We start from the raw sequence: 14,415 nt of genomic DNA on the forward strand, positions 1-14,415 counted from the left end.
AAACTTGTGTCCAAAAACAGAGTAGTTGTAGGGAAAAATTTTATCCAAGATTCTATCTGAGGTATCTGAATCTTTTAAAGTTATACTTTGGGTAATGCATCTCAAATGTCAAGGTAGTGTGGTCAAAATGATACTTTGGCTTTCATGGTTTTGGATCTCCTTGCTTTATAAGAGGATGAATAACAATACACAGCTTAATAAAGGAAGGGTAATTTGATTGCAGAATGAAAAACAGGGCCTTTTTCAATGGTAAGAAATTATTAGCCACTTAAAAATATACAAAATTAAAATTTAGATATATTGGGAATGGTTAAGCTACAGAAGGGTTGATGGTGATGAAGGCAGGTAGAGGGAAAAAGAGGTGTAATATGGGGGCATTTTCGGAACTTAGAATTGTCCTGAATAACATTGCAACAACAGATGCAGGCCATTATATATCCTGCCTTAACCTACAGAATTGAGTGGGAGAGAATGTTAAGGTACAATGTAAACTATAATCCATGCTTAATGGCAATATTCCAAAACGTGTTCATCAATTACAATGAATGTACCACACTAATGAAAGAAGTTGTTAATGTGGGGACGAGTGGGAGGTGTGGGGAGTGGCATATGGGAATACCTTACAATTTTTTATGTAACATCTTATGTAAATTAAGTATCTGTTAAAAAAATATATATATATATTTAAAAATAATAAAAATATATGTCCCCTTGTTGGCATTATGGAAGAATGCTGAAGATAGCATCCAAAATGTTTTTCTCAGTTATGAATAAAATCATCAATTAAGATCAAAGGAATTCAGACAAATTGAAGGGAAGTGAGACGTGGATTACATCAGTTCTGCAGGACTACTGTCAGATTTATTGAGCTCAAGCAAGGGCAGCATGTGAGATATCATCTGAGCTGATTCAGGCATCCTGTTTAAAAACAACCTTTTAGGACAGCAGCATCAATATTTTGATTTCAGAAAGTTACATTTTATTTTGGGGAGATGGAGAAGGGGAGTGTATATTAACTACTGAAATGTTTTCTCTCTCAGTGATGAATACTATATTCGAAAGGACTACCCTTATAACCTCCCTGCATTGCTTCCTTTAGAAATAAAAAATAAGTGTCTTCCCTAATCTCATTTTTGTTTTCCATTCCTGGTTGGTATTTTTACAGTAAGATGCTTTAAGTTAGTAATTCAAAAACTTTTAGATGTTATAAATCAGAAAATTTGTGATTAGATTTGAGTTATAAGGGAGCTTTGGGGGAAGGCAAAAGAAGGACAGGAGAAAAACATTTAATATGCTACATTTTCTCGGAAAATATAACTGTCTTGTGAGGTTCTATGTTGGAGGGGACCTCACTGACACTGAGCCCAGCATAGTAAGATCATTGAAAGTTCACTTCCACTGCAGATATTTGGTTTTCCTGGTAAGCAAATATCTTGGTATAGTGAAAGTAAGGAAGAACTGTTACTGCTGGAAGCATAAGCCATTATCTACCAACTATGGGAAATATTTCAGAATGTTGTTTTTCTAAGGTCTAGCAAGTGACCTGTGCTAAGAGAAACTACAAGTTACTTATAAGGGATATATTCTTTTTTAATCCAAAATCTGCCAGAGGACCTGTGGCATGATATTAAACCTATTGAATTGATGTTGAGAAGTCTAATATCACTAAAAAAATGTGTTTTAGCTGAAAGAGGTCTAAATGATATGTTATGTAAAGAATATTACCCTGTGATTCAGAGGATGTGATTTCTAGTTGTGGTTACTGAACACAAGATTTGGAGAAGTCATTTTCCTTTTGTATACCTTAATTTCTCAGCCAATGAAAGTTTTGGAGTGATTATTGATCATGTATATATATATTTGGCGGAAACTTTATGCTCTGACTCTAAAAGCTTATAGCTATAGGAGCAAAAATATGTTAGAGGTTAAAGGGTGAGTCTAATGTTGTAATTTTTACAGTGTGAAAATAGAATGTTAGAGAATTAAATTATCTTCAGAATAGTCACTGGTAGGCAACTATTGACAACCTTAGTTCACCCAGCTCTCTGGAAATTCCTCTGATTTTGAAAGCCACCATGATGAAACTCACAACAAAAATGAATCTGATGTAGAAAGGAAAGAGAGATGGAAAGTCAAATTAGTGGAGTGAAAGGAGACCTCTAGAGCAATTCTTAAACATCAGTCTGTCATGAGGAGGTTGTATGCATCCTTAGGACCTCGTCCAGTTTTTCTTGTTCTTGTTTACTCTCTTCACACACCAATAGCATTCTTAATAAACTTAAGTTTGATGTCCTTTTGGGCCTAGGTATCCCATCCAAAACTAACTGATTGTTGAGTGATGAATGAAATGATCCACACAAAAACTGCAGTTTGTAAGACAATTTATGAGCAAAAAAAAAGAAACTTATATGTGTATACCGAGTTGCCATGTTTGTCCTCTATTTTAATAGCATTTTACAGATCTAGTTTACATCTAATAAGATGAAAATTAGGCATTTGTATACAGATTTCACAATGTGAATGCAATTAAGAGGTATAGAATAAATTTTTTTAGCAGATGTCGAATAACCTTTCCTTTCAGAACACACCTGCTGTGTTTCCACGTAACGATCCTTATACTTTTAAAATTAATTTAAAACCCTATGTTTTCTCAGTCAGTGTTATCTAGTCAAAGCAGAGTGAAATGAAAGGTTCTCAGAACTTCTTCAACTCCTACCAATATTTAGATTTTTTTCATGAAATATTCAAAAGTTGCATTTGTGCATTTTTTACATTGTGTTTTAGGCAAAAATAAGGCTAAATTTCAAAAATGCTGAGTAAACTCTAGGACGGTATGATATCTCAGATATATTCTGATTTATGAGGTACTAAATCTCACAAACTCCACCCCTTTAGAAAGCATATCTGAATGCAAGTGAATGAGTGTGACTTTATTGAAAGAAATAACCTTAAATCACCTCTAGTTATAAAATAGAAAAAGCATCCAAGTGTTTTGACACTTTAAATTTTCATTGTAATAAATTGTATTTGATACACTTCATATTTCACCATGGTGTAGTTGCTTGGGATTGCTCCAGTATTTCAGGTTTAGATAATGCAGATATATCTTTTTTTCCTCAGATAAACTTTGAAATTCAGACAGATTGAGTTGGCAAATTAAGGAGTCAAGATGGAGAAAAGATGAAAAAATAGCATTGAATGGAAATCATGACAAATTGGGTTCAAATTTTGGTTATCTAATTTTTTCTGATTTGGGGCAAGATCTACCTCTCTCAACGTCTTCTTCATCTTCAGAACAAGAGTTATGAACTAGGCAACCTTTAAGTTCTCTTCTAGCTCTTATTATACAAATCCTTTCATGAATATTCTCAAGGAATTACAGTTATTCTCTAGAATATTCTGAGACAGAGGATTTTCTAAGTGAATATTAAAAATCAATCCAAAAGAACAAGGGGGAAAAAAAGAGAATATAATTACAAGTTTTAAGAATTAAAGTCAGATTTTATTCTTGAATTTATTAATATCTTGGATATTAAGGAGAAATACTTTCTCTGAAATTCAGAATAAAGCTAGCATGTGTTCCTCTATGATAAAGACCTCATAATGCTACTCTTCTTTCTATTGTTCTTTCTTTTTTTGTATTAAACATCACTACATACTTTTTTTCATTGATTCTCATCTCTATTTCCACATATATTCTTCTTCTACCTCTGATTTCCTATATGCCCTTGTCCCAGGGTGCCTTAGCACACTCTTCATTTTAGTATATAACACGTTACATGAAGGCCTTAACCCCTTGAACTAGCCATTCATTCATCCTGATTCTTAAGATAGCTCTTGGCTCATTTTTGTCATCTAAATCTTAGCTTAAATTCTACTACTACAAAGAGCTCATCTCCAGCCATGTACAGTAATCTTCTAGGCACTGGCAATCAAGTCATCATGTTTTGCTTTCTTTTACACACTATCTTTTTTATTTTTTTTTATTTTTTTATTGACTTTGTAATAATATTACATTAAAAATATATATGTGAGGTCCCATTCAACCCCACCCCCCCACCCCCCCCTCTCCCCCCCCAACAACACTCGTTCCCATCATCATGACACATCCATTGGATTTGGTAAGTACATCTTTGGGCACCTCTGCACCTCATAGACAATGGTTCACATCATGGCCCATACTCTCCTCTATTCCATCCAGTGGGCTCTTTGAGGATCCACGATGTCCGGTGATCACCCCCGAGGCTACACACTATCTTTTAATGTTACGTAAGCTTCTTGTCTGCTGACAACATGACTAGATCAGTCACTACTGTATTCAGAGCACTTTAGAATGGTGCCTGGAGACAACAGATACTCAAAAAAATCTGATGATATAATGAAATTTTCAGCATGTACCAATTTTATCCATTTTGCTGGACAATGCATTAACTTCAGAATAGGGTACTTCTGCCTCATAGTTTTATCTTTTGCAAAATCTGACACATGGTTTTACATACCAGACAGGCTCATATTTGTCATAGAATTGTTAATATGGTTGAAAAATTGATGGAAAATTGGAACTATACCATTGCTATACTTGCAAAGTGTAGTTTCTATTATAACATCATTTCATTTCATGAGCTCTTGGTTAGATAAAAAATGAAAAATGAAAAACTCTGTAATTTTAGTGTGCTAACTTAAAAAAAAATACCCATATCAAACAAGTGAGTTTCCAAAGGAAAAGTTGATTAAATTCTTTTTTGTAAAAAAAGTCCTATTTCTATTCAACTACGATTTAGCAAATCATGAGATAATTTAAATAAAAATATATTTAAAACTGTAGTTCTTGCTAGAAATCTAAAAATCTAATTGCATATTTAAAAACATAAATAGGGAATTTTCTGCATAGACATGGTTCATCATAGAAGTCAATCGACCAGTAACACAGCCCTTCTGCCAATGATTTTAAGATGTTAAATGATATGTAATGCTTTACTTGACCAAGGCTATTAAGAAGCATAACATTGTGTAATATACAAAGTAGATAAAAGCAGAAAATTTCTAAAGTCTGTGATTCATTTTTGGATGAACAGAATAAATCAAAGCCATATAATGTTTTTGCAGCACAAACTGGATTAGAGTAGCAGCAGACTTATTACTTTGAAATAACTATCACTGTGAAATAAATAATATTTAGAATGCAGGAATCCTGAGGGACTCTAGAAGTCATTCAAATGAGGCACTGTATAGGTGAGAAACTGTAATATATTGATTTATTGACTGTTCTAAAACTAGCTACTCTGAATTAGCTATGATTTAAAGTTTGGCTAGAAGTCCAGATGCAAGCCTTTGCTTTTCAGTACAATGCTTACCTCACCTCATACTGTTGCTTGTAGACTCCTATTTCTACCTAAAGGGCAGCAAACAGCAAATTTCTGAAACATATATATAGCAGGAGTGGTGCCTATAGGTTTTGGCTCATCAAATTTTAAGTTCTCTTTTATATCAAGAAAGGATTGTCAATTCTTAATAAAATCTTGCAATCAAATGAATAATATTAAAATCACACCCAGTCCCCCCACCCCGCCCCACCCCCCATGCCCCCCCGCCAAACACTTCTTTGTCTATTTAGGAGGCTAAAGAATTGGATCCACTACAGATTTATTTATGAAGTTTAATGAGATTTCTTTGGTGCCTGGTGACAGACATTATAATTATAAAAATGGAAAGTAGCAGAGAAGGATGTCAATGTAGTGTTTCACTGTGCATATTAGTAAAGATTTTTTTCAGAAGCAAATATCAAGAACTCAACTCAAATTCATGTGTTCAAAACCAACCACCAAACAAACAAACCTCACTGACTGGGAAGCAATGGGGAATATATAGGTAGCTTAGAAATTAAAATGATATATTGTAGAAAAAGAAAGAATCCTCTAGAACACGAATTATGCACTCATTACTAAATATTCTCTCTCTCTCTCTCTCTCATCCATTTAGTTTCATTTTGCAAAAAGCTTCATTCTTCATATTCCAGAAAGATGGCCCTTGGCAGCCCCAACCATAGTTCCTTTCAGTTTAGCATACCAAAACAAGTGAGGACTTTATTCCAGGTTCAGTGGCTCAATTCTAAGGAAGACCTTGGTTTGGCATAGTGTGGGGTACTTGGCCAGGATGGAGGGTTGGGGAATATGCTCATCCTGCAAGAGGAAGATATGGTTGAGATCTCCAGAACTAAATGGAACTGGGGAAGATTAATTTCTCCAAAAAAAAAGGATACTAAATTAAAAATAATTCTAGAATTAAAAGACTATATCATTTGCTAAAGATTGTGGTTAAAAATATAAATACAAGAATGCTTCTCTATTATAAGACTATGGTGATACATGGGAAAAATGCAACTCATCAACTGTAGACTACAGTTAACAGTAATATTTTAATATTTTTATAGCAAAAGCAAAGAAGGTACGATATCAATGAAAAAGGTAAAAAAATGAATGAATTTTAGTTTTTTGTTTTTTTAAGTATAATTTTTATTTTTTAAAGATACTTAGATTACATAAAAGTTACATAAAAAGTAGAGTGGCTTCCCATATGCCCCATTCCTTACACCTCTCACATTTCCCCACATCATCAACATCCTTCATTAGTGTGGTACATTCATTACAATTGATGAACACATTTTGAAGCACTGCCACCAAGCATGGATTACAGTTTACATTGTAGTTTACACTCTTTCCTGCACAATTTTGTAGGTTATGGCAAGATATAAAAAAGGCCCACATCTGTCATTGCCATGTCATTCAGGACAATTCCCAAGTTCCAAAAATTCCCCCATATTATACCTGTTTTTCCCTCTCCCTGCCCTCAGAACCTCTAGTGGCCACTGCCTCCACATCACTGATAAATCTTCTTTACATTGCTAGAATCACAATAAGTTTATACTAGAATACCAATAAGTCTATTTTGGTCCATAGTTCATTCCCCAATTCTGAGGATTCTGGGATGGTGATGCCCACTCCAAATCTATTTGAGAGGGGACTTTGATCCCATCGGACAGATGGATGGGACTCTTGTGCTTGAAGTTGTAGACTCTCTTGGTTCCTTCAGATGGTCATTGTCTATCATCATCTCCTTGTTAGTTGTCCTGGGTGAGTCCAATGAACTGGAGCATAGGTATTGCAATTCTGTTGAGATTCAGGGCCCAGGTGGTACAAAGACAGCCGAAAGGTGTAAGTCCCTCAGATGTATAATTATCAATTCTAGTACTAATTATAGGTTCAAATAGAAGGATCAGAAGAGCCATGTGTAGGGAAACCACAACTGAGTCCAACTTTGTCACACTCAGGAGCAAAAATTCCAAAGTAGGGCCCACTGGGAATGCACCAAACTCCTGAGCTATGTTCCCTGACTATAGATGTCTCCAGAGCCCTCAAGGGCCCTGCTATTTGAGGTAGTATTTACTTTGGCAGTCAAAGAAATCCTGCTGAAATGTGCATAAGTGTAACCTTTGGAATGACCTCCTGTTTCATTTTGAAGTCTCTTAGCCATATAAACTCATTTTTCTTTACCTTTTCCCCCTTTTGGTTAAGGTCTTTTTCCAGTTGCATTGCTAGTCGGTGCATGGTAATAACCTCTTGGTGCCAGGGAGGCTCATCCCCAGGAGTCATGTCCCTCACTGCAGGGAAGGTAATGCATTTATATGCTGAGTTCAGTCCACACATTTGAACAATGAGGAGGCTCCCAGGAGGTACTTCTTAGACACCCTATAATACTAGGCTACATTTCAATTTCAAAAGTAAGGGCTCATAAGAACAGTCATCAATATTAAGGCCCATTAATGGACCATCTTACTTTATTAGTCATTCCCCCTGTACTTGAGGAATTCAGACTGTTCCATTAGAGAATTTGACAGAGCTCCCCAGGATAGGAATTTTATTTTCTTTAGTTGTTGTGTGAATCTCCACCCACCATGACAATGAAAATTTAGTTTTGAAATATAAATATGATCAAGCATTGTTTACTTCATCTTCATTTACAAGAAAACCTGTGCTCATTGATGTATCTTTCTGAACACTAGAGAAACAGTTGAGTTTGTTTGTAGGACTAAATGGGATAAATGTGCCTGGACAGAAATTTTTTAAGTAATGTTTCCATAAGTTTTAAGCTGCCTCTCATCTGTTATTTTATTTTTTGAGCTGTATTAAATTTACTTTTAAAAAAGTACGAAAGCCATTCTATAGAGGTATCCACAAAGCAGCTCTTTCAGTTTCTATGTTCAGAACCCTCTATCCTCTAAAATATATATATTTCCCTTAGAGTAATTATGATAATATAATCTGCCATTCTAATCTCCCATGAGTCAGTTTTTACTGAGGTGGCATTATCAATTTCCAGTACTGACTTTATGTAGTTTACAAGTTTTCAAAGATTAAAATGTGGAAAAACTTAATATTGATGAAGGTACAGTGAGAGAGGCCCTCATATAACTCCTGCAGAAGTGCAGCATCTTATTTTAAAAAAAATTTAATAAGGTATCAAGGACTTTAACATTTTCACACTCTTAGATTCAGTAGTTCCACTTTTAAGTTATAATATAATAAATGTGGAATGAGTACTTATTTATGTGCAATGCTATTTATAATTCTGAATATCAGAAAAAAATACTGAACAAAGTTTATTTAGTTCAATATAAAAATATGAAAGGCTAGTATCCAGATTACATGTCAGTCACACTTGATTTTGCTACTATTTCCCTTTATGCAAGTTTGAAGGGAAACAACTGCTCAATTATACCAAATAGTTGCTAGAAATGTAAATTAATGTAAACATATTAGAGGGAAATCATATGTGTGTATGTGTGTGTGTGTATATGTATATATATATATATATATATTTGAGCTGGAAATGCAAATATGGCTTAATATGGCTTAGCAATTTCATTTCTAGGAATTTATCTCATGATATTTTTTATGTCCTCCAAGAATGTTCACTGCAATATTGCTTGCAATAGAAAACATCTTGAAATAACTTAAATATCTAGCAAAAAGGAACATATTGAATAAATGCAGCAATTAAAAGGTAATGATTGAGAGTCTTCCAGGAATATGGTGTTGAAATAGATAGGCAGAGCTCAACTCTCTTACAAAAAAACAATGAAGGAAGGTCAAAAACCTACCTGAGGAAGTGGCTTTGGAGATCTACAGAACAGAAAAGTGCTATACATCATTCAAGAAGGAGAGGAACAAAGACAAAAAGACCAAAGGAAAACTGTGAGTTACTTGCCCCTGTGGCTGGGAATTGCACATATATACCACCACCACCACCCCCTCCCACTCCCAGCAAGGCAAATAACCTTGGTAGAACCCCTGTATCATTACAGTCAACTGAGTGGGAAGGAATGTTCCTTGGGAAGAAGACGGGTCTGGCAGAGAGTGAAGAGTGGTTTCTTTTCAGTGACTTTGGCCAACTGAGCCCTTTTGAATCTCAAGGAAGACCCCAGCTGGCATTGAGGTGGCTCTGGCGAGAGGGAAGGGGGGATCTGATCAGGCAGCTGTCACATCCAGCCATCCTGTAAGAGAAAGCAAATAGGTCAGTGAGAGGGCAGACACAGGAGCAGCTCCTGAAGACTGTTTTTCTTTATTTTATTTTAGGATTTTTCCTCTGTTATTATTTTTTCTTTTTTTTCTTCTTTTATTATTCTTATTCTTATTCTTTATTTTATTTGCTAAAACAGGATGCCTCACTTGTGGAGAGCGAGCTGCAGTGTGATAGATTGATGAGCAACAGCAGCCTGAGAAGGTTACTGGGGGCCTAAGAGGGAAGATTGTTTTTCATGGGTCATTTTTGTTTTTTTTGTTTTTTTTCCTTGTTGTCTTTTCCCTCTCTTTGTTTCCTTTTTCCTTTCCTCATTGTTTCTACTTTTTTGGGGGGTCTTTATTTCTTTTCTTCATTTTTCCATCTTCTGTTTCCTGTTGCTTTTCTTGCATTTCACCTCTTCTTGTTTCATCTTCATTTTTTTTTTTCTCTCTCCTATATTTTTTCTTTTCTTCTCACATTTCTGGCCTTTTAATTTCTTGTATTTTTTTCTATTTTTTCTCATTTCTTTTTTTTAATTTCACATTTTGTATTTTTATTCCTTTGTATTTTTTATGATGGTTTACTCATATCACTTATTTATTTTCCTGGCTCTAGTAAAATTCTTCTACCTTTTTACTATTGTAATTACTATTATTGTTTTTCTCCTCTTCTCTCTTTCTTATTCTATGGTCCTAATATTTTTTTCAAGGGAACACAGACAACTACAAGGATATAGATTAAAAGCAATGAAGAGTCAAAAAGGAAACTTATCACAGAATACCACAAAATAAAACCCTAGAGTAGAAAGAGAAACTAACCAATCAAATAAGTCCAGCAAGATAAACAGATGGTTAGATACCAACAAAAAATTATAAGCCATACTAAGAAACAAGAAGACAGGTCTCAGTCTAATGAACAAGCTAAAAGAGAGGAAAAGATGCAGAATATGGAACAGCTAATCAAGGGTGTCCAAATCTTATCATGAATTAACTTAATGAAGTGAAGGAAGAGATAAAGGATATTAATGCACTGGGGAACATATGGAAGAAATTGCCACTGATCATACAAGATAGCCAATTTTACAGTGATAAAAGACACAATGTATTAAAATTTTATTTTCAATTTTTTAGTTTTCTATTTTTAATTTTTGTATTTTATTTGTTATTTTAAAAATTATTATTATTTTATTTTCTTATTAATTTTAATTGGTTATTTTTTTACTTTGTTTTTGGATAAGTATTGGATCACACAAGGGTCACAACTGTGGCACAGGAAGATCACTGGGGTGGGATGTAAGTGATGGGGGATATGTGGGGAGGGGTGTATATAGGGCATGCTTCTAAGGCATACTAATATGTTCAAGTATTCATGGGGCAGTGTCTTGGTAGGTGTAGACCCACACAACAACTGAAAGAATATTAAATTCCTATCCTGGGGAGTCCTGCTACATTCTCTAATAGAACGGCAAGAATCCCCAAGTACATGGTCAGTGCCTAGCAAAAGAAGACAGACCATTATGCCAGGCCCTTGATACTGATGATTGTACTTATGAACCTTTTCTTGTGAAATTGAAACTTGGTCTAGTATTATATATTGCCTGAGTTGCCTCCTGAAAACCTCCTTGTTGCTCAAATATCACCTCTCTCCAAGCCAGACTCGACATATAAATGTACTACCTTCCTTCTATCATGGGATATGACTCCTGGGGATGAGCCTCCCTTGCACTGAGAAATTATTACCAAGTGCAAACTAGCGATGCATTTGGGAAAACACCTTGACCAAAAGGGAAAATATTAAATACAAATGAGATTTTATGGCTAAGAAATTTCAAAGTGAGTCAGGAGGTCATTCAGAGGTTACACTTATGCATGTCTCAGCAGGATCTCGTTGTCTGCCACCATAAACTGTGCCTCAAACAGCAAGGCTCCTTAAGGCTCTAAAGACATCTAGATACTATAGGCAGTGCAGACAAGCTCAGAAATTGAGCCCTGTGTCAGTCGGCCTTACTTTGGAATTTATGCTTCCCAGTGTACCAGAGTTAGACTCATTTACAGTGTGACCACACATAGCTCTTCTGCCCCTTCTCTTTGAACATGTAAGTAGCACTATACTTGTTAAATATATGTCCCAGAGACTTAAGTCTTTGGTCTGTTCATATGCCAGCTGAGCCCTGAATCTCGGCAGTGTTGCAACACCTACTCTCCCATTCATTGGACTCACCTGGGACAACTAACAAAGAGATGATGATGGGCAACACCCATCCAAAGGAACAGAGGGTGCGTACAACTGCAAGCAAGACAGTTCCATCTATCTGTCCCATGGGATCTAAGCCTCCTCTCAATTAGAAATAGAGTAGGCATCATCATCCCCCAATCCTCAAGATTGGGGAATGAACAAAGGACTAAAGTGGTCATATTATTATTCTATTATATACTCATTATTATTCTAGCAATGGAAGAACTTTTATCATTTATATAAAAGCAGTAGCCACTAGAGGTTCAGGAGGGAAGGAGATGGAAGAATAGGTGTAACATGGGCATATTTTCAGGACATTGGACGGTCCTGCAAGACATTGCAGTGATGGATAAAGGCCATTATACACTTTGTCAAAACTTTTAAGATGGTGCAGAACAGAGTATAAATTATAATGTAAACTATATTACATGGTTAATAGCAATACTTCAATATATGTTCATTAAATTGTAACGAATGTACCACACTAATGATAAATGTTGTTAATGTGGGAAAGTGTGGGAGAGGGAGGGTTTGGGGCAAACGGGAATCGCCTATATTTTTTATTTAACAGTTTTATAATCTAAAGATTCTTTAAAAGTTAAAAAAAAAACTTCAAAAAAAGAGGCATTGATCTGTGATTACTTTAGCAGCACATATACATTAATTGTTACAATACAGAGAAGATAAGCATGGCCCAATGCAAGGAAGACAAGCAAATTTGTGAATCATCCCATATTTGTATAAAGGGTACTTTGGATTTTCCTTGTGAAAGATAAAATAAAATTGGGGCCTTAAAAAAGCAATGATATGCATATTAATCTACAAAGTATATTAAAAGAAAAGCAAGGCATCAAATGCTTTTAATAGGAGACCCTCCCTTAGCTAATATTATATGAATATGCTTCATATATATAGAATTTTTCTAGAAAGATATAAGAAACCGTTGTGTGGTAGACGTTACTAATGTCCGTATTTGGAAATACAGAAGTTATTCTTCTGAAAGCTCTTGCAGTTACTTAGAGCTCTGAAACCAGTTTTCTGAAATGAAATGTGAGTGGGAGTGACTTCTGAGCTGAAAAAAAAAAAAAAGAATAGCTCTTTTAAAACTCTCCAGACTTTCTTTACTTATGGTTGTTTATACAGGAAGTTTTGCAGGAAAAGGAGGAGCCACACTATAGGTGGACTATGATTGCTGACACAGGTATAGAGGACAGCTGCCTGAGAATCACCAGGACTTATGACAAATTTGAAGGAATAAGACATAAATTTTTACTGTGTTTAGGCCATTGTGGATTTAGGGTTTTATTTACCACAGCATAAACCTAGTCCATCCTGATTACTATGAGTAATTATTTGGTAAGCTGTACTTATTTAAATTGTCTCACAGCTCTGTAAAACAGATTCCGAGCTGCATAATGGTTCAAATGCAACAAAAGTCTTCCTTTTACTCATGTATCAATCCATGGAGATTCCATACTAATTGCAGTGATGGGGGTGGGGAGGAGGAGTGGGGGGGAATCTCTTATTTCATATAGTCATTCAGACACCAAGGCTATTAAAATATTTTACTTGAATTTTCCTTTTTCCTGAATTTTAAAATCTAGCTTGAAAAAAGGAAAAGAATATGGAGAGATATTAATATGTGTCCATACCCAACTGCCACTGAGCATGGAAAATATAATAATTTGGTTGTGTGCCCAGGAAGAAGAGAAACTGAATTTTGTTGAACAGTTAAAAGTTTCTGCCAAGATAGAGTGTCTAACTTTACACTGCACAACTAGCAATTATGGTTTAAATTTTAAACTATCAGAATATATACATTTTTTAGTAAAAAATCATTACAAAAATGGCATGAAAAAATATTCATGATATATTTTGGGGGAGACCTTAATTTTGTGTGAGTTTTTTCTGTTATTAAAGTAAATATAGGAGGCGGGGCAAGATGGTGTCTGAGTGAGTGCACCTTATAGTCTCTCCTGCAAAGAAGTGGGGGGCAGCATTGGAAATTCTTAGGACCAGGCTGTTTAGGGATTCTGCAGGTCAGGAGGTGTCTGGACATAGATTTGGTGGGACGGTGACAGAGAAGATTCGTGTAAAAGGTGGAATTGAGGCTCTCTTACACAGAGATAGGGGCAGGACGCTCCCCCCTGGGGCAGGAGGCAGGGCAGCGGTGATTCCTGGAGGCTCTGCGGTGCTGGGGTATTCATAAGTCCTGAGCGGTCTATTCAGGGGCTTGCAGGGCAGGAGGTCTTTGGAAACCAATTTGGTGAGACAGAGATGGAGTTTTTGTGAGGCGTGGAATTTTAGGTTTCTGACACGGAGATCAGCGCTTCCGGCTGGAGCCCGGCCCCCTAGGCCTAGCATGCCATCTGCAGTGGTCCTTAAATTGGTTGCAATAAAGAGGCATCACCAGCAGGCTGTTTCGGGGGCTTGCAGGGAGGGAGGTGTCTGGAAGCCGATTAGGTGAAACAGAGACAGAGGAGTCTTTTGTGAGTCATGGAATTTTGGGTTTCTGACATGGAGATCAGCTTTTCCAGCTAAAGCCCCACCCCCTAGGGCTGGCTGCTGATCTGCAGTGTCCGTAAATTGGTTGCAATATAGAGGCGCCCCCAGCAGGCTGTT

At 35.9% G+C, this 14,415-nt stretch overlaps 1 non-coding gene across 1 annotated transcript; it reads left to right on the forward strand.

Moving 5' to 3' along the window:
• Window positions 1-12,427: 12,427 nt before the first annotated feature.
• On the forward strand, window positions 12,428-12,533 carry LOC111764734 (U6 spliceosomal RNA). Its single transcript, XR_002797273.1, has one exon. It is a non-coding gene; the product is annotated as a U6 spliceosomal RNA (small nuclear RNA).
• Window positions 12,534-14,415: the final 1,882 nt, after the last annotated feature.

The sequence above is a fragment of the Dasypus novemcinctus genome, chromosome 4 (genome assembly GCF_030445035.2).
Source record: "Dasypus novemcinctus isolate mDasNov1 chromosome 4, mDasNov1.1.hap2, whole genome shotgun sequence".
In the NCBI taxonomy this organism is placed as follows: Eukaryota; Metazoa; Chordata; class Mammalia; order Cingulata; family Dasypodidae; genus Dasypus; species Dasypus novemcinctus.